At 37.9% G+C, this 21,013-nt stretch overlaps 1 long non-coding RNA gene across 3 annotated transcripts in view; it reads left to right on the forward strand.

Moving 5' to 3' along the window:
* Positions 1 to 21,013, forward strand: part of LOC309634304 — a 265,444-nt gene that overhangs the window by 155,967 nt on the left and 88,464 nt on the right. The window contains exon 3 of one of the 3 annotated variants that reach the window (XR_014247958.1): positions 3,735 to 19,097. The exons of the other annotated variants lie outside the window; for them this stretch is intronic. This is a non-coding gene — a long non-coding RNA (uncharacterized lncRNA). Of the gene's footprint in view, positions 1 to 3,734; positions 19,098 to 21,013 lie in introns of those variants that run through there. 3 annotated transcript variants of the gene reach the window in all.

The raw sequence follows: 21,013 nt of genomic DNA on the forward strand, positions 1-21,013 counted from the left end.
AGCTGAGAAACAGGTAGAGTTGGATAAGCAGTGCTGGTTCTTAGGAGATTAGCAGAAATTTTTGCTTTGTAACATTCAGACTGTACTGGACAAAGGATAGTAAGATTTTCCAAATCTATAAAGCTGTTCTTTTCTATGCTACATACTTCAAATGCTGACCATGGTAGCAGAACCTGATTTGAGCCTAAAAAAAACTTAGTTAATCATGAGCCTTGATGGGAAAAGCCTACATCATAAAATTCATCTTTGTCCTTGGGATTTTGCTGTCAGACTCAGCAGAGTTCAAACATTTACTGAAGACCAAAAGAGTCTTCATCCTTGGTAACCATGGGGGTTGTCATCTAACAAGTAGAATTGCTTGAGCAGTCCTTGAAAGGGGTTTCAGTCCCAGAGGATAAAGAGGCTCTTAAAAACACTCTGCCCAGAATTCATCATATTTACTTGAAACTTCTGTTAGTTCCAAGAATTATTTAGAGTGCTGTCAGAGATCTCCAAGGAGCTATAAAACACCTTGTATTTTACTATACACCTTGTATAGTATCTGTACCAGCTAAAATGGTTACAACTCTTAGAAGCTCACCTGTAGGGTCTGAGAATGTTAGTTGAAGGTGTGGCTGTCTTTTATTCCAGAAACAAATAAAACGAGCCATGCTGTTTCCTCTCCCCATCCCACCCTATACTTTGCCTTTCAACTCTTACTCATCCTTCGGGTCTCTCTGCACCCTGCTCCTCACCCTGGGTTAGATGTCCCTACTTTCTATTCTGTTAGCACTGTGTACTTCCCCTAGCACACATTTATTGACTGTATTGTGATTGCTTCTCAACTTGTTTGAATGTTCCACTGGGTTATAACCTCTGAGAGGGCCCCTACTGTATCCAGCTTATTCATTATTATGTCACCAGCAGCAGTGCTTAGCCCATAGTTGGAACTCCTAGACATTTGTTGGATGAATGTATGAATGAATAAATGCATAGAGCAGACCCTGAGTGGGTAGGAGTATTTCAGTGCCCAAGTAAAAATAATAAGACAAAGGTTTCCTTGTTAATGGATTGAATTGATGAGACACCAGGGTTTGAAAAGTAAATGAAGGAATAAGCCCAGAGTTTTAGGAAGCGAGGAAGACAACCATTGCTATATAGATTAGAGGAGCCTAACATAGGAACCTGTGAAGGTCTGGTAGTGAGGTTACCTGCTTGTGACTAGGGGTCTGGAGCATGATGTAGGCACGGTGTCTATGACTTTGATGTTTAGATAGAAGTGTGCTCTTATAAAGCAGGTTGATGCATAGATGTGGGTCACTATGGTAAAGACTCAATCTGTTATGAAAATTTAGAATACTCTGACAAAGGGGAAGGGGGTGCTGCTTGTTCTTACTTGTATGTGACCATTTGTATTGATCCTTGAAATGTTTCTCAATTTTTCTGAACCCTGCCATTGTAGTGGGGAGTCATAAGATAGATAACTGGTGCTCTTTTGGTATCTTTATGTTTCCTGAAATGTTTATGTGTCTAGTTTTCTTTTACCTTCGTTTTCCTTTAGGTTTTCTCAACATGATTGGGTTCTAGCTGGGGAGAAAATGGATATAACTGGCATATACAAAATTTATCATTCAATATATATATTTGTTTTTAAAATAGCTGTATTATTGAACTCTCCTTTTAATTCCGATATTTATTTCAATTGATTGTCTTGGATTTTTTTTCAGGTAGATATATTGTTATGTGCAAATAAGGATAATATTTCCTTCTCTTCCCTAATATTTTACTTCTTTTTAATTCTAGTGGTCTTATTCAATTGCTTAGGACTACCAGAAGGATGTTCAAATACTAGTTGCGATGGTGAGCATTTTTGTCTCACTTTTTATATTAATACAAATGTCCATAGTGTTTTTCTTTTAAGTATTACGTTGCCAATTAATCTGACTACAAATATTCCATATCACATGAAAGAATACCCTTCTATTTCTAGGTCATAGATTTAAAAGTTTATCACTTGCTTTGTAAGAAACATCTATTGAGGTACTCAGATGGCTTTTCTCCTTTGACCTATTAATATTATGAAATATAGATTTCCTAATATTGGCCATAATTGCATTAATTCCTGGAATAAATCCTACTTTGTCATGGTGTATTATTCTTTTAATATCCTGACAGATTTGATTTTCTAATGTTTTATTAATGATAAATGTATTTATAGTTACAGTTGAGATTGCCTAGGAGACTGTGAATTTGCCTCACAGTTACTACTCCCTGGCCAATTCTTGCTTCCAACCCCTGCAGTTCTGAGCTGGGGTGGGGAGGCTGCTTATGACTTTTTCCTTGGGTTCTGGTCACTTTCTTCTCAGCTAGATTATGTTCTTATCCTTCCTTTATTTTGTCTTTGTCTATTGTCTTTGTAGTAGAATTTTCTTGAATCTTCTCTCCTGATTTCCTCTAATTTAGTTTGCTTCTCTTTTCCCTTTCTTTTCTATTTTCCTTTGGATTTTATTCATCAGACACTGGGAAAGTGAGGGGTCGGCAAAACACATTTTATTAATCCAAAAGCCCCGATCTTGTGCTTCAAATCTCAGAGCAATATGCAAAGCAAAATTACACAGTATTTTCATTCAATTCACATTTGAGACTGTAGCATTTCTGAAAATCTGGTATTAGCTTTCAAAATTTCATATTAGTAAAGTGTCTGCCTCAGGGAAGGGACAGTATCACTCAACTACTTCCCTAGGAGTTGTGAGTGTCTCAATGGTTGGCTCAAGATTGAAGCTGAGGATGTTGACGTTGCAAATCTTGTACGCTAAGCCTTGTGCCTTGAGGAGTATCTTTAATTGTGAAGGCTTTTGTGTAGGTGCAATAGAACATTTGGTTAACTCTGGTAATTGGAATAAGATGCATACTTTTGCTTAAGACCAATAGACTTCTTTTTGCTTTATTTGTGCTTTGGGAGACACATTCTGAATCTTGTGTATATTTGCTATTAAGCCCTGAGATATCTGGAAGAACATATAAGCATAGTCCTCAAAAAAACCACTCTCACACCAGCAGCCAATTGCAAACACCAAGGGTGTACAGAGCTTGTGCTAAACAGCACTTTACCATCTGTGTGGTTCACCTGGGGGATGGTCCGTACAGTGGATGCTGCACTCGAGGGTCCCTTCTCAGCAGGGTCTTTCTCGCTTTTCCTTTTCTTTCTCCAAGTCCTCCCCTGGGGTCATACTTTCTTCAGTTGGTGCTCCTTGTAGTTAAGGTTAGAAACTCTAATTCTAAATTCCATCCTGGAAAAAGATTGAGGCTCTTCCTGGCTCAGGAATTTGAGGTTCTTTGGGGTAGACCATAATTTTGACAAACAAACCCTTCTCTGGTCAAGAGTGATTTTTTTTTCAGTAATGCAAATCTGCTGTTTAGCCAAAAAAAGATCCCCTCTCCACCAGAAGTGAATATCTGGAGGGATGAAGGATACAGAGGCCCTTCCTGTCACATGTTTTAAGTAGTATGGGCCATTTTGACAGTGATTTTACAGAACGTGGCCAGGCTGACTAAATGGATGTTTCACCCATGGGTCTTTGAGCCCAGGGTGTTGAATTTGTTTTTGCAGATCCAGTAGTGGGTAAGCAGTCTGGGAAAGAGTTCCAGGGCTATGGTTTCTCCAAGCCTCTGTGTCCCTGAATGACCTTAGGCAAATGCATTAACTTCTCCCTCTGTAAAAGAAAGGTGATTGTGCTGTCTCCTCCATTCTAGAGCTGATGGGAAGAAGAATGTGAATGTGACAGTAAAGAGCTCTGAGCTTCCCTGAGAAGGGTGCCACGTAATCACAAGGTGTTACTATCACCATTTCTGTTAGGTGAGTTGAGATTGTATGGCTGGAACTAAATCAGTTGCACTTACCTGTCTTTATCTACAGCTTTAATGCTTCTGGTCTCCCACACAGCCTATAAGCACATAAATATTATTTTCCTAGTCAGGCTGCCTTCCAAGGAGCCAGGGCTGCCTCTCGCCTTATACCCTCGAGCCTGGTCTCTTTGGTTGGGTATATAGTGAAGTGGATTCTTTTCTTGGCCAGATAGCCCCTGTCTCACTGCTGTTGAGCAGGGTGACCTTGGACCTTTACTAAACCTCTCTAAGGCTCTGTGTCTTCACCAGTAAAATTGGGTTACTTAAAACTAATTTATGGATTAAATGAGATTAGTTCTCTAAAACTCCTGGCAAACAGAAGGTGCTCAATAAACGTTAGTGTTTTGAAATTTTATTTTCTTTTATTCTCTCCCATTTTGGCCCTGACATTAATGTGACATGTGCATTGCTATCCCAGCATCTTGTTTTGGGTAGCAGTAGCTACTTTGGGTGCTTTGAGATATGACATCATTATTTCTGAAAGACTTCATTTTGAACCATGTGTCTTCATTCTCAATGTCTTCAAAGCAATTTAAACAAACCAAATGTATAAAAGCATTTACTTTGTGACATTTATTTTCTATAGCTTGTGAGCCCTGACATACTCTTAATAGAAAGTGAAAGCTGCAAAAGCTGTTCTGGCTGTTAGGAGGTGCTATTTAAAGCCTTAGTGGGCCAAAAATGACAATTTTGAAATTGACTGTGGAGTGTGACGATGCCAAGTACTAGCAGACGCTCAGGAAACCTGTCACACTTGCCATGTGTTACCAGAAATCTCAAGAGTCTGCAGAGGTTTTAGAAGAATTTTTGTCTTAGGAAGCTTTTGCCATCTTAATCTCTAGATTTCCCTTTTGCTCCGGATGGAACATGCTGCAGCAGAGGAATCTCAGGCTGCAAACCGGGGTCTGTGGATAGGGAGGATGTCCCCCATGCAGAGATATTTGTAGGCTTCCAGCTGAGCTTAGCTACATGACAGCTTTATGCCTGGGAATTAGTGATTTCATTGAAAAGTGGCTATTTCTGCTGCATCCAGTTGTTTTACAGTGGTTTAGAGGTCTGCTCTGCCTCTGACTAGCTAGGTGACCTTGTAGGATTATTTAGCCCAGGAGTCTCAATTTCACTGTCTATAAAACTGTGATAGTGGTACCAACCTTGTGGTATTTTTATACAAATTTGTTGTAAAGTATATAAAGCTCCTACATTGGTATTTGACATATAGAAGGAGCATCAATATATTTTAGCTATTATTTTTAATAGAACCAGTGAAAAATAATCATTGTGGTAGGCTGAATAATGACCTTACAAAGATATCCTCATCCTTGGAACCTGTGACTATGTTACCTTTCATGGCAAAAAGGACTTTGCAAATATGATTAAGGACCTTGAGATGAGGAGGTTATCCTGGGTCATCTGGGTGGGTCTAATCTAATCACTCGAACCCTTAAAAGGAACCTTTTCCTTTTGTGGTCAGAGAAAAAGACGTGACAGCATAAGCAGGGTTGGCAACATGCTACGTTGCTGGATTTGAAGATGAAGAAAGGGGGCCACAAGCCAAGGAATGCAAGCAGTCTCTAGAAGCTAGAAAAGGCAAGGAAACAGATTCTCCCCTAGAGACTCTAGAAGGAACCAGCCCTCCCAACACCTAACTTCAGTCCAGTGAGACCCATGTCAGATTTCTGACCTATAGAACTGTGAGAGAATAAGTTTGTGTAGCTTTAAGCCACTAAGTTTGTGATAATTTCTTATATAGCAACGATGGAACACTAACACATAATTGAAGAGAATGTCAAGGACTTGTGCAGCTGTAGAAAGGATGAGGCCCATGATGCTCTGTATTTGGATAAGCTATTAGGGTATATGTGCTAAATTCTAGTCTCCTTGAAATCCTTCCAACTTCTCTTCTGGGCAGGAGACACGGCTTGCTTCAGAAGAATTGAAGTGTTTTGTTATACCCCCAAAGATCTGAATCTAGTCTGAAAAAGTTGCATTAATTATATTTGAATTTTGGAACTACTGTAATTGCACAAATGCCTTGTTTCCTCTGAATAAACAGCAAAAGAGTTTTGCTATACCTTATTCTGTGGAGGGAAGAATTTAGAAGTCAAAGTCAGAAGATATGAGTCTGAGTCCCGCTATCCTGGAAAAACAAATCATGTAACCTCCAAAATGGATCTGTAGAATGGAGATGATAATACTTGGTTTATTTACATGTTGTGTGGGTCAAGGAGATAATGTGAGTAAAAAGGCAGTGAGAACTGGCCCACTATACAAATTTCAGGTGTAATTGTCATTATATTTGTTGTTGTTATCATCATGTGACAGAATCATAGAATGTTAGATCAAGAAAGGGCACTAGAGATCATTTAGTCCACTAGCCTTGGAACTTGGGTCAGGAGAGGCTAAATAACTTGAAAATGTTCTCTTGGCTCCCTAATGTCCAGCCTCTGACATGGCCTGGATAATTACAGGTAGATGGGCCAGGCTGGGAACTTTATCTCATTTGAATGGTACAGGCCAGAGTGGGAAAGGATACAGCTGTAAGAATTGAGAGGTACTTCACTATGTGATAGGCTCACATTCCCAGAACTTGGATCTGTAAGTTTTGTCCTGAAAGTTTGTTTAATATCCAGACTCATCATGGGTAATCAGGTAAAACAAAACAAAACAAAACAAAATAGAACTCTTTATAAGGCAATAGCAATACTAAATTCTTCTCTGGCTCCCAAGGTCTCCTGAATGTACACATACTCAACTAAACACATACTTACACACATCATACATGTGGACACAACAGTCATACCACACTCACACACACAACTCACACCACACTCATTGCACATGTACACACACTCACACTCAAATACACACACATACCACACATGAATACACACTGTTAAAGAGAATTATACTACCACTGGTTTCAGGATCTTTTGTGTATTTTGTTTCCAAAGTAATATACTGAATTTTATCCCAATATGTGCTATGTAGAAATGTGACCTATATACAATATATTTTCTTGGATTGTATTAAGTGACCATTTGCAAATGAAGAATGGATTGGAAGTGGAAGAATGAATTGCCTACCCCTAGATTCTAATCTAACAGTAACAGTTCTTTATGGTTTTATATGGAGGTAGAATTCGGAGGGCTTTCATATTCTCCAGTGCATTGTATCCCCCAACAATCCTGTGAAAGAGTCAGGGAGGTGTCTTTATTCCTGTCCCACAGATGACACTCAGAAAGGTGACCTGAATTCACCAAGGTCAGAGTTGGGTCTAGAAGAAAGGACAGGTGGCCACTTTTCTGTAACCATGAAGCTGTTTCCCTCATCTAGTTGCTGAAGAACCACAGCAATAAAGAAATTTTAAATGAGGTTTAAAATTGATTTTAAAATATAGATTATTTAAAGATTTTCCCAATCTAAGTGTTAAACATGTTTGCTATGCAAAATTTCAAAAACTTAGAAAAATGGAGGGAGAAAATTACATTTAGAGATGACTATTGTTAAGATTTTTGGTATATTTCTTTTTCTTTTTTTTGTCCGTGCTGCATGGCCTGCAGGATCTTAGCTCCCCAACCAGGGATCGAACCCAAGCCCTCAGCAGTAAAAGCTCGGAGTCCTAACCATTGGACTGCCAGGGAATTCCCCTGGTGTATTTCTTTTAAAGTATTTTCTATGCATAGAACTTCTTTGTCATTTGATTTGTTTACTTAGTAGGGTAAGACTGAGTTATAACTTTTCTTATTTTTTTCATAAAACATTTGTCATATATTTTCTTGTATGTATCTTATAATCATATGAGATATATATATATATCTTATATATGTATCTTATAATCATATAATAGTTGCGAAGTACTCCATCAAGGGGCTGTACCATAGTTTATTTAGCAATCTCTGTCTTAGGATCTAGGTTGTTTCCAATTTTTGGCGTTTCCACATTTGATTTAATTTTTCAGGGTAGATATCAAGAATTGGGATTATCAGGCTAAAACAAATTGGATATATATTTGCCAAATTACTTTGTAAAAGTGTTATGCCAATCTATCTTTTGTATTATAGAAATGAAATGAACTTAAGATGGAGTACTGTTCTTAAAAGACTTCCAGGCACAGGTAATTTCCAACTGGCCGCCTTGCCCACAGGAACCAGTATCTGGCTGTGTTGTTCAGCTCCATCGCTCCCTTCTTCAATCCCATTTCCAACCTTTCACTACTCACCCCAGCTCAACATTCCATTCATTTCTAAGGCACAGCAGTTTGGTTTTGCTTTTTCCTTACATTATAAGCTCTCAGGAGCCTCATCTTTCCCTCAGGACCTCATCTTTGTCATCCAGAATGGCTTATCAAAGTATTTTTCTAAACAAAGTTAGCTCCCTCCCTACAAAAGGCTCTGGAGTTAGCTGTAAAGATAAATTTTAAAAATTGAAGTATAGTTGATTTACAATATTATATTACTTTTGGGTGTACAACATAGTGATTCATTATTTTTATAGATTATAAGCCATTTAAAGTTATAATAAAATATTGGCTATATTCCCTGTGCCATACAGTATATCCTTGTAGCTTATTTATTTTATACATAGTAGTTTGTAACCCTTAATTCCCTACCCCTATCTTGCTCCTCCCTGCTTCCCTCTCCCCACTGGTAACCACTAGTTTGTTCTGTATAGCTGTGAGTCTATTTCTGTTGTGTTATATTCATTCATTTGTTTTATTTTTTAGATTCCATGTATAAGTGAAAACATACAGTATTTGTTTTTCTCTGTCTGACTTTTTTCACTAAACGTAATATCCTCAAGTTCCATTCATGTTGTTGTAAATGGCAGAATTTCATTCTTTTTATGGCTGAATAATATTCCATTGTGCATATATACCACATCTTCTTTATCCATTTATGTGTTAATGGACACTTAGGTTGCTTCCATATATTGGCTATTTGTGAACAGTGCTGCTGTGAACATTGGGGTGCATGTATCTTTTCAAATTAGTATTTTCATGTTCTTTGAATATATACCCAGCAGTGGAATTGCTGGATCATATGGTAGTTCTATTTTTAGTTTTTTGAGGACTCTCCATACTGTTTTCCATAGTGGCTGCACCAATTTGCATTCCAACCAACAGTGTAGGAGGGTTCCCTTTTCTCCACATCCTCTCCAACATTTGTTATATGTAGACTTTTTGATGATAGCCATTCTGACAGGTATGAGATGATCTCATTGTGGTTTTGATTTGCATTTCTCTGGTGATTAGCAATATTGAGTATCTTTTCATGTACCTGTTTGCCATCTGTTTATCTCTGGAAAAATGTCGAATCAGGTCTTCTGCCCATTTTTTAATCAGGTTGTTTATTTTTTTGATATAATGTTTTCAACACTCCATATCACTTGTCAATGCTTGAAAAACATCTATTTATTTATTTGTTTGAAAAACATCTATTTATTTGTTTGTTTGCTTATTTAGGCTGATGGATTTCAGGATCTTAGTAAGGATGAACTTTGTAGTTATAACAGGCGGCCTAAGGAGAGAGCGGCTTGCAGGAGGTGATGAGTTCTCTGCTATGGGAGATGTCCAAACAGAGGCTAATGATCACTTGTCAGGACAATTGTAAATGGAATTCAAGCAACAGCTGACCATCGGGTTAGAATAGATGACCTTGAAGACCTCTGTAATCTTGGGATTCTGTGAATCCACAATTTTCACCTTCTCTAAATATTAAAACACTTATTCATTAATGATCCATTTTAAGGCCTCTCCCTTTAATAACAGCAAGCATAAATCGTTGAGCTAATGGGTCAAACACCTATGTCATGTTGCTTCCTCACCTGCGATTCAATGTGATTAGCTCCCTCTGGCAAGGTTCCTCCCAGTGAAATCTTTTTTAGGTAATTTTTCTGCCTCTGAGACATTTCAGCCCTTTCACTATTTTAGGAAAATAGTGATATGGCTGACACAAAGGCCATAACACCTTGCCAAGAGGAATTCTCCATGAATGGAATAAATTAAGAGAGAAAGTCTGTGAAATGCGTGTCAGTGCAGCTGCTCTGACTTTCCCAAATTCAACACAGCTTGAGGTTGAGGATTCCTGATACTCAGGGCCAGATGATGCTTTTCATATCTGGAGTTAGTTATATCAGAAGAGCGCTGATACCTCAAGTAGCCTGGGCTTGGAGATGCTGGTGTGGTCGCCAGCCCTTGTCCACCAGAAAGTCACCTTTCATTTCAACATCATGTTGCTGTTCAGAGTGGCTAAGGAGCACATTACCCTAACTTGAGGTAATTATTCTACTTTGCTAAGAAACAATCTCCTAGGCCCCTTTCATAATAAGCCAAATGTTAAATATTGCAAAGAACTCTGAGTGATGTAAGTACTGAGATTTAAAATGTACCAAAAGGTTTAAAAGTGAATATACCTTTTATCCCAACAACTTCACTTCTTCGTAAGGAAATAATGAGAGATATGTTCAAGCATGCCCCATTGCAACACTTTATAGTATCCATGTCTGGAACTTTCCTAAATGTCCTCGAATATGTTAAATGAGGTACATCCATACTATTAAGAATCATGTTGTAGGAAAAGATTTAGAGGTATGGAGTTGTTTATGATACATTACTTAGTAAAAGAACCAGGTTAACAAATAATTGACTTTTTTCTTTTTGTTAAAAATATATATGTATTAAAAAAATTTTATTTATTTGTTTATTTAATTTGGCTGTGCCAGCTCTTAGTTGCGGCACGAGAGATCTTCGTTGTGGCATGCAGAATCTTTTAGTTGCAGCATGCGGCCTTCTTAGTGAGGCATGCATGCAGGATCTTTCCCCAACCAGGGATGGAACCTGGGCCTCCTGCGTTGGGAGCGTGGAGCCTTACCCACTGAACCACCAGGGAAGTCCCCCAAAATATATATGTATTTTTAAAGAGTGTGTTTGATACAGATATAATAATAATAGTTAATATTTACTGAGTGCATACTGTATGTCAGGCATTGTCCAAATTGCTTTACATGTATTAACTTATTTAATCCTTAACAAAACTCTGTGAGGTACTATTATTCCCTCTGTTAGCTAACTGCCTTGAAGGGACTGAACATTGTGATAATGATAATAATAATAACAGTAATAGTCACAACAACAATAGCTAACACATATAATATAGTGTTTTCTATATGCCAGACACTGTTCTAAATACCTTACATATGCTAACTTGTCTAGTCTTTACTGTAACCCTCTGAGGATGACTGTGGTAGGCTGAAAAGTGGCCCCCCAAAATGTCCATGTCCTAATCTCTGGAGCCTGTGAATATGGTACCTTACACGGTCAAAGGGACTTTGCAGAAGTGATTAGATGAAGGACCTTGAGATGAGGAGATCATCCTGGATTATCTGGGAAGGCCCAACATAATCACATAGGTCCTTAAAAAGATAAAACCTTTCCCTGCTGTGGTCAGAGAGAAATATGTGAAGACAGAAGCAGGGTCAGAGAGAGATTATGCTACTGGCTTTGAAGATGTGGGGAGGGGAGCCATGAGCCAAGGGAATGCAAGGAGCTTCTAGAAGCTGACAAAGGCAAGGAAATTGATTCTCCCCTACATCTCCAGAGGATCTAACCCTGCCTACCTCTTGATTTTAGCTCGGTGAGACCCACTTCAGACTTCTGACTTCCAGAATTGTAATATAATAAATTTGTGTTGTTTTAAGCCATTAAGTTTGTAGTAATTCATTACAGCAGCAATAGGAAACTAATAGAGAGGATGACTGCCATGTTAATAGATGAGGAGACTTAAGACTTGGCGAGGGGAAGAAGCTTGCCGAGGTTTGCACAGTAATAGCTGGGAGCCCAGCACAGGTAATCTGATTCCAGAGCCCATGCTCCTCACCACTGTGCTGTACTGCCTATGAGAAAAGGAGGCCTGGCAGTGACTGTCCCCGCCACCTATGCTGATGTGACAAAATGGAACTTGGTGAGCTACTGGTAAACAGTGACTCAAAAGGGAAATAAACACTCATATAAGCTCCTCGATCTTTGTCATACCAAGTTTTAAACTCTTAAACTCTGCTGAGAACTTTGAGCCTGCATTAAAAGTTGATCATCCTGACACTTTTGAACTTAAATTCCTATTTGCTTACTTTGCCAATGGGTATTTTTTGGTCATCCCTTTAAATTTTATAATCTCTTTATGGTTTATAAAACACATTAGTCTTTGTTACTTATTTAATTCTCATAATAATCCTGTGTGGTAGATAAAGTAGATGGCTCTGAAGCTCAGAAAGTTTATTTTGCAGCCAAACAACCAATAAGGGTCAAAGCAGGAATTCTGGAGTTCCATTCCAAATCTAAAGCTATCCCCAATACATCTTTTTTTTTGAATGATAGGTTTTGTTCAAAGATGTAAATCTACCATTGTATTTTCTTTTGTATTGAGACCAAGCACCACCTCCTCCTTTTAAGAAATTGTTACTCAGAGAGTCTGATAATGATGCATGAGTGTCTTTAAGAGCGTATCTGTCACTTCCAGTTACAAACCCTATGAAATGGATCTCAACATCGGAGATAAGTAAAATCCAATTTCTCTCTTTCTTTTGTCATTTGCCAGTGAGTTATTCATTATCTTCAATCATTAGTCTGTAGTTGTTTCATGAAGTCACTGTATTTAGAATAACACTCAAACTGTCTTATACAACTGGGTCCAAATCAGTTTTGTGTATGTATGACAGGTAAATCCAGAACATTGAGAAAAGAAAACTCTGTGTCAGATGTAGTTTTTTCTGTTTGAAGATCTATCCTATGGATATTGAAACCTCAGTGATGGGAGATTTTAGTAGTGTCATAGCTTGCTCACACTCTGGGAAAAGTCATAGAAACACTCATAAAATAACTCTGTGCCTGCATCAGCTAATTAACACATTAAAAATCTTCTACAAAGGGCTTGTTATGTGCCAGGAACTGTGATAGTTATGAAGGAGAATCCAAAAGTGAATTAGACACAGTTACCACTCTCAAAGAGCTCACAGAATTCCAGAGGAATACAGACCCATAAAGCATAACCCTCAAGGCAGTCGGGTCGTAGAGGATCTGTGAGTCTTTTGCAGGTAGATGGTAGGCTAAGAATAATCTTTGAAAATAGGAGGTACAGTTCAAGCAAAGGGATCAGAGCATGAGAAGGGAGAGAATTTTTAAGAGTTGCCAATGGAAGCTAAAAAGTTGTACCTCTGTGTGTGTGTGTGTGTGTGTGTGTGTGTGTGTGAGATATGTTGTGTGGCCATGCCAGGAAGTGGGGGTATGTTCAAGGAGGTAATATGAGTCATTGAAATACTTTAAGCAGAAACAGATAAAATCATTTTTACAAAATTTAAATGTATTACTTTGGTTGCTATGTGGAGGCCTAGCTGAGGATCAGTTATTAGATCCATTGCTGTAGTTAAGGTGAGTGAGGCTAAGGGCCTGAACTAAGATCGTGGAAGTGAGAATGGAAAGGGGTAGAACTGAGGGGTCTCTTAGAAATGAAAGCAATGGGAATTTGTGAGTAATTGAATGGAGACAATGTTGAAGGAATTAGTTTTAGTGTTGTGTCATTAATTTTTCTGAAAAGATACTCTATGTAAGTATAGTCTATTTAGTGTCCACATGGTTTAGATTTTCATTTAGTCATTCATTCAACAAGCATTTATTGAGTAGCTCCCTTAAAAGCAAAACCCAATGTTTTAAGCATGATGGGACTTGCATATTGTACATATTTTATATATTATTTGGTCTTGAACCTTAAGGAACTTATAGTGTAGTGGAACTTATTTAAAGATTTGGGAAATATTGCTTTATTCTTTTTTTTTTTTTTTTTTTTTGCTTTATTCTTAAATCATGTTTCCAAGCTTGGACAATTGGATGCTCTCTCCTGGGACTTTGCAACTTGAGCAAGTGGCATAGAACCAATGGGCGGTGGTCCCTTGTCGGCTGTGCCCTAGAGCCTCTTCTGTCCACAGGTAGACCAAACTTCTTGCATCTTTACCCTCTGAAGTTCTCTTGGTCCTGTCTGTTTCCAAACCTGGATTTCCAGCCTTTATTGATTCTGTAAGCCCCTAGAAATCCATTGAAATCATTCCCTTTTCCTTACATTAGTCAGTTTCTTTGGCTTGCCTTCCTCATGTGCTCATATTTTCAATTTTCTATCTTTGCTTTTTCCCCCTCTACATTTGTTGAAAAATTTCAAGTTTGTCTTCTGCATCATTGATTCTGTTTTCTGAAGTATCGATTCTGCTCTGCCTCCAAAGCTGATCTTAATTCCTCAGTTGCTCTTTGCTCCTTTCATATCCTTTTCCATTGCAATCTCATCCCTATTGTTTTTAGTTTCAAACTGTTCTCTTCATATGGATATCTTTTCCTCTTTCACAGGGAATTTGCCTTCCTTCTTACAGTTAAGATTGCCAAAACATTTTATTCCCATCAAATATTTTATCACCACAGAAAGAAGTTTCCTTGAATATTATTTAATTCCTTAAATCAATTGCATTATTAGGGAGAAAGCCCAGGGTCCAGAAATGCTGCTTTGAAGATTGTATCACAAGGAAACTCAAGTACATTCCTTTCTACTGCCCACATCAAAATATCTTGGATTCAGATACAAAAAAAGAAAAACAAAAGAAACCATAGACACCAATGGCTCTGTGGCTGTCAGTTTGTGGTGTTTAATCTCCCCCCACCACCCCACTGTATATAGCATCTACTTCCCTAGGATTCACAAAGGCCATTTCTTCAACAAGCAAGGCTCATCAGCACATTTTTACCCCTGCCTTGCCATGTTCAGACCTCACATACATCAAAATATTTTAATGGACTAGAAAGACTTCTTCACATTGTTACTAGCTGAATCTATTCTGAAACATCAATTTACTAACGTTCTCAGGTTAGTAAAGATCCTAATCTGTCCACTGAAGAGTTATGGCTCACACCCAATTCCCACTTTCCTTAGCATTTCTATCATTTTCTACAAAATGGGAAAGACTCTCCTTTGCCTCTTTTGATAAAACAAAGAATATCTTGCTCTCTTTATTCTTGTCACTCCTGTTATTTCAGAGGCTGAGAATAGGCTGACTGCAGGAGATTATATAGACTTGCTCTTTTATGTCTGTTTGAAGGAGAGTGAGAAATGGAAGTAGAAAAAACTTATGTAGTATTATTTTATTACTTCTTTTTTATGTGCCTTGCATGTCTAGCTGCCTATGCGTTTCCACTTGGATAGCTCATAGGATTTTCACATTCAATGTGTACAAAACTCTGCTTATCTCCCTTATCCCCGAACCCAAGCCAAAGCCTGCTCCTTTTTCAGTGGTCCTGAATTCAGGAAATACCACCACTGTTCACCACCCAGAAAACTAGCAATCATCCTTGATACCTCTTTCTCTCTCAAACCTCTCATTACCAAATTCTATTGAGTGTATCTCTTAAATAAATCTCAAATTTGTCACATTTACCCACGTTTACTGCTACAACTCTAGCCCCTGCTAATGGTATCTCTATCCTGGAATACAACCACCTTAGAGATAACTCCGTAAAGAATCTTTTGGTAGCACGTAATAGAAAACAGCCTAAACAATAAAGGAATTTCATTGCCTTATATAATTGAAAAAGGCCAGAGTTAGGCCTGGCTTTGGGCAAGCCTTGATTGAGAATGTCAATAAGGTCACCCAAATCCTGGTTTCTTTCCATTTCTCCTTTCTACCTTCCACTGTGTTATCTCCCTGCTCAAACGGGATCACCCTGTCAAATAAGGGGGCTGTCGGGAGGTCCTAGGTCCTCATGCTTCTTTGTTCATGATCTTTGGGAAGGGAAAACATTTCCCCCAGTAGCTCTCATAGAAGAGTGACAAAACTTCTTTCCTAGTAGTCTTTAACCCCCTCCCCTCCAACTCATGGGTCACATGTCCTTCCCTGAATCAATCACCATAGTCAAAGGGATGGATTTTGTTGATTGGAGGCTTACACTAAGAGTTAAGGGGAGATAAATCCCATTCAAACTCCAAGGCAAAGAATGTCACAGGGGAAATAACTTGAAGGAATTTGGGGGACTTGTTAACTGAGAAGGAAAGTAAAGTAAAGCACACATGAGTTATCCATGACACCACATTCACTGTTGCTTCCCTCTAATCTTTTACCACAGTGTAGGCAGTACTGTCTTTTAAAAAAAGAAATGGTGTTGCGCCACTTCATTATTTAAGCCCACTTTGCTCCTTGGATAAAGATAAAAATAATCCTTAACATGCCTTACAAGTTCCATCTGGCCCTTCCTACCTCTCCCGCCTCATCTGTTACCACTATCTGCTCTTGATCACCATCCACTCACACCCCTGGCTTTTGTTCATTTTGTTGGATTATCTGGCTTTTTTCTATCTCAGAGCTTTCAAATCTGCTGTGCTATCTACCTAGAATGAACTTACCCACACTCTTCACATGGACAACTCCTCTTCACTTATGCTTTTCTGTTACAGTCCCTTTCACTGTTTAAAATAAATTGTAAGGAGATTGTCTACCTAATGCTTATTTTTTCCAGCTAGTCTGTAAGCATCACAAAGGTAAAAGTAGGGCTTGTACTTGTAAAAAGCACTGTGTCTGTGGCATCTAGCATAGCTCTTGGGCCTTGTTCAGCAAAGACACCCACCACTGACAGCATTGCCCACCCTGCTCTTCACTTTGAGGAAAACCCTTCACTTTAAAGAGCATTAAGTGTCCTCATATCTAACCTGGGAAAAAGTTATTTACCTCTTAGGATGCTATAAAATTAAATTAGTTAAAGTGTGTATAAATACTTAGAGCACTTGGTATAGGCTGATGAATAACTGCAAACTTAAAGTTGGCATATTTATTTGGAGCACTTTCTACCAGGTGGTGTCTGTCCTAGTATTAACTTCTGGAAAATAACTGAATGACCCTTGGAAAGTTATTTTGCCATTTATCTTCATAAATATGTGTTGAAATGTGTGGCGTTTTCCCAAGCTATTCAGGGACAAGTGAGAAAGGGAATCTGGAAGACAGAAGAGATACTCTCCAGAGCTGCTGGTCTTATTTGCACTTCATCCCAACTTGACATTAATATACACATTTTGCATTGAAATCGTTTTCTGTTAATGAAACCTGAATTTCATTATATACCAATCTACAGGGTCTTTGTAAAGGATTTTAGTTCTTTGCTCTTGTTTTCGTTTTTCAGGTTGTATTTATGTTTGGCTGGATGTATTCTTCAGATGTGCTTTGTTAAAGGCGCTATCATAAAACATAATCATTTTTATATGAATTATGATTTCAAGAATGGATTTCTTAACCTATTCCTAAATACTCACTAAGGAGATTCCTAGGAAAGGAGTGACTAATATAGCTGGGCACCTTAGCATTCATTATGTCATTTCATCATTTTAAAAACTTACCTTTTTATTATAAAAACAATTCACATTCACTATAGAAAATTTGGAAAATATAGATAAGGAAAAAAACAAGCATTTGAAATCTTACCACCCAAAGAGATAACCATTGTTGACATTTTGATGGTCTCATCCTACACATGCGTGTGCATACACACACATGCACACATGCATGGACCCTATTTCAAATGATCAAAAAAAGTCAAAATATTCATCAAGTGTTTTAATGTTTTCCAGTTAACAATAAATTGTGATCTTAATTAACTCTTTTATCAGTTCCTGTAGTTTACCATTGCTTTTCTTGCATTTGTCAGGTAGACCTATCACAAACAAATAATATTTTGACTTCATTTTTGCAAATACTTATACTGCTGATTTTGTTTTCCTGCCTAATTGCATTGAATTTCCAGAACAATGATAATTAATTTTGATAGTATTAGCTTACCATGTTCTTGACTTTAATGGAATGGTATACAACTATGTGTATATTATGAGTGTGTGCATGTGTGTGTTGTATGTGTGTGTCAGTGTTGATGATATTACATGAAAGGTGTCCTGAGAGTCTATGGTTGGTGGAGTGGGATAAGTAACCATCAATACAGTTTAAGGGACTGAATAAATTTAGAGGAAACAAATTGTTCCAGCTTTGGGGAGTTAAAAAAGGGTTAACGATGGAAAACTAAAGGCTGATTCACCACTATACTTTCTAAGACAGTAGCAACTGGTAGAAATTCACTTATATGCCATTTTTTGGGGGGGAGGGATGGGTGAGTTGGGATATAGAAAGGAAACAAACCACCTAGAATCCCTTTTGCTGTCCTGGAGCAACAACACTTGAAAGCAAGCCCAGAATCCATGCAATAGCTAAATCAAGCACAAGGCTGGCAGCACGGCAGGGCTTTTGCATCCAGCAAAAGGTCCAGAAAGGAGGCCTTTGAGGGCCAAACCAGGTAATTGGCTCAGAGGCCAGGCTAAGCATAAAGCTTTTAAAAGAAAGCTGGCCTCTGTCACAGATGTGTAAGCAAACACAAGGAAGAAAAGGCACATGAAGTTTCCTTGCTACGGCTGCCATTCATTCACAGAACTGTTACGTAAAGCTATGTAAAACAGAATTCATACTTAAGCTCGAAGAAATTCCAACAACAGCCAGGTAGGCAGTGAGGGAAAACCTAGGCCTTGGCAGACCTCTTCTAATTCCAGTGTGAGCAGATAAAGGAAAACTAATATGGGATTCTTCAAAAAAAATAGGAAGGTAAAACAAAGATGTTATAAATTCAGAGGAAGCACAAACTTTTTGAAAAATATTTGCTATGGGATTTATAAAGTATTTTGATAGCATCTGTTTATGGGATTAACTAAATTTGTAGTGTTTCATCAAGTTTATGATGAAAGGTGAAGGACAATATAATGAGACAGCCTATTCACATGAACAAAGAGCTTCTTGAAAGGCATACAGAAATAAAGACCTGGCTTAGAGTTTAATTAAATTAAAAACATAATCTCAGATTTAAAATCAGAATTAGGAACACACAAGGCAAAAGAGATTTTAGGAAATTACATAAGATATGCAGAAGACAATTTTGAAATGCTTTTTTGGAATATAGAGAAAAGGATATGGAAATGTGAAGAAGACAGAAAAATCAGAGGACTGGAAAATAGAGCAGGTATTAAAATATGAATAAATGCCATAGAAAGAGATCAGAACAAATGAAAAATAAGTTGCTTTAAGAATTTTTTACGTACTGGAAAACCACCTGAGTTTGCAGGACTCTCTGCGCCTAAAGTGACAATCCTGGTAAGATGAATAAATTTTATAAATTTATAAATTTTATAAAATGAATAAATTTTATAAAATGAATAAATTTTATATCTCTAGTGAGGACCATGCCACGTGGAGCTCCTTTTTTCACTATAGATCAGTAACATTTGGAAGCGGCTCTGATGGGGCTCAAAGAGTACTATTGTCATACCAAATAGGAAGACAGCAGGTATCAGGCCTTTGCTTGGCATGACTTCTCACTAATAAGATGGTCACCCCAAAAATGATGGGCAGTAATGTGAGGAAGAATGAGTACAAGGAGTAGAGAGTCAAATACGGACAGGTGGCTGTGGCTACTCAACAAAGACATGATTACCAAAAGATAACTGCTGAGACTCCCCGCAGTCCTAGATCTCTTCCTCAGGCTACTAGATTATGGAACTTTCCTTCATTTTGGAATTTAAGAGGAATTTAATGGTGTCCAGGGAAGGGACTCAGGGAGAAATTAACAAGACCATTTTAGGGTAAAGAACAGTTCAGGTTAAAGTTGTCCTCATTCAAGGATGAAAATAAAGCAAAACAAAACAGATGGAACCTGACAGAAATTATGAAATGATTATAAGAGATAAACAAAGAAAATAGAAAGGGATAGAGAAAAAAATACTTTTGAGAACAATTTTTAGCAAGAAACAGAATGTACCTATACTAACTATGAGTTAAAGAAAACATGAGATTTTGAGACAAGAGTTAATTGATGAGATATTAGAAAAAGGAACTGAATTAAAAATGGAGCCATCCCAGCAAAGCAAAGAGTATAGGGAAATGTCCCAAAACACCTGTTAAATTGTAATTAGAGAAGTACAAATTAAAACCACAATGAGATATCACCCTCTAGAATGGCTATAATCCAAAAGACCGACAATATCAATGGAAAATAAGTTAAAATTAAAATTTTTTTTTACTCACTGGAAAACCATTTGAATTTGTAGGTCAAAAGGACTCACTGTGCCTAAAGTGAAAATCCTGGTAAGATGAGGGAATTAATTACTGGTGGGAATGAAACGTGGTATAGCCATTCTGGAAAACAATTTCATGGATTCTTAAAAATTTAAACATATATTTTCCAGATGTCCTAACAGTTCCACTCCTATGGACCTATCCAAGGAAAGGCTTGCATGCAGATGTTCATAGCGGCATTATTTGTAATAGTTCAAAAGTAGAAACAATACAAATGTCTGTTAACTGATGAATGGATAAACAAACTATAGTATATACATACAATGGAATAATATTCATAATAACAAAAGGAAACAAGCTACTGATACATGCCACAGAATAGATGAACCTGAAGCACATTATACTCTCCTGTCCCTTGTCCTTAGAATGTATCTGTCAGGGGCAAAACCCCAACACTAGATGAGCCCACTGTCTGCCTTTGCCTTATTTGCACTCAGCTTTCTAGTCCTGTGAGTAGAAAAGCCACAATCTGATCAAATTGGTGTCAATATAAATTTGTGGTTACAAACCTCCACTGGTCTGTGCTTACCAGTTTCCTCAACAGCTCAAACTCTAGCCCTCCACAACTGTTTTATACTTTCTCCCTTCTCCTCAATTCTGACACCTTCTTTTCCCAATTCTCCTTAAATTTGCAGCAGATTAAATTACTGCCTACTTCACGGAGAAAGTAGATTTTTTCAAATAAGACTTCTGTAAACCTCCCTTCAGTGAGCTTGTTAACCTGTAATTTTCCTTTTCCTTTTATCTCTCATCCGTCCCATCTATTTGAAGAGTTGTCTCGCATCTAATTTTTCCACCCTTGTGCTAGGAATTGTAGCGAACAGATCTTTGCCTATATGGACCTTACCTTCCGGTGGGAGGAGAGAGCGTCAGTTCTTTGGGGAACGCTTTTCTAAATCAAAGACTGTATAAATCTTTGATTGATGCACCCAAAGTATCCAGAACCACC

Source organism: Balaenoptera borealis (assembly GCF_965194805.1).
Source record: "Balaenoptera borealis genome assembly, chromosome: 8".
NCBI lineage: Eukaryota > Metazoa > Chordata > Mammalia > Artiodactyla > Balaenopteridae > Balaenoptera > Balaenoptera borealis.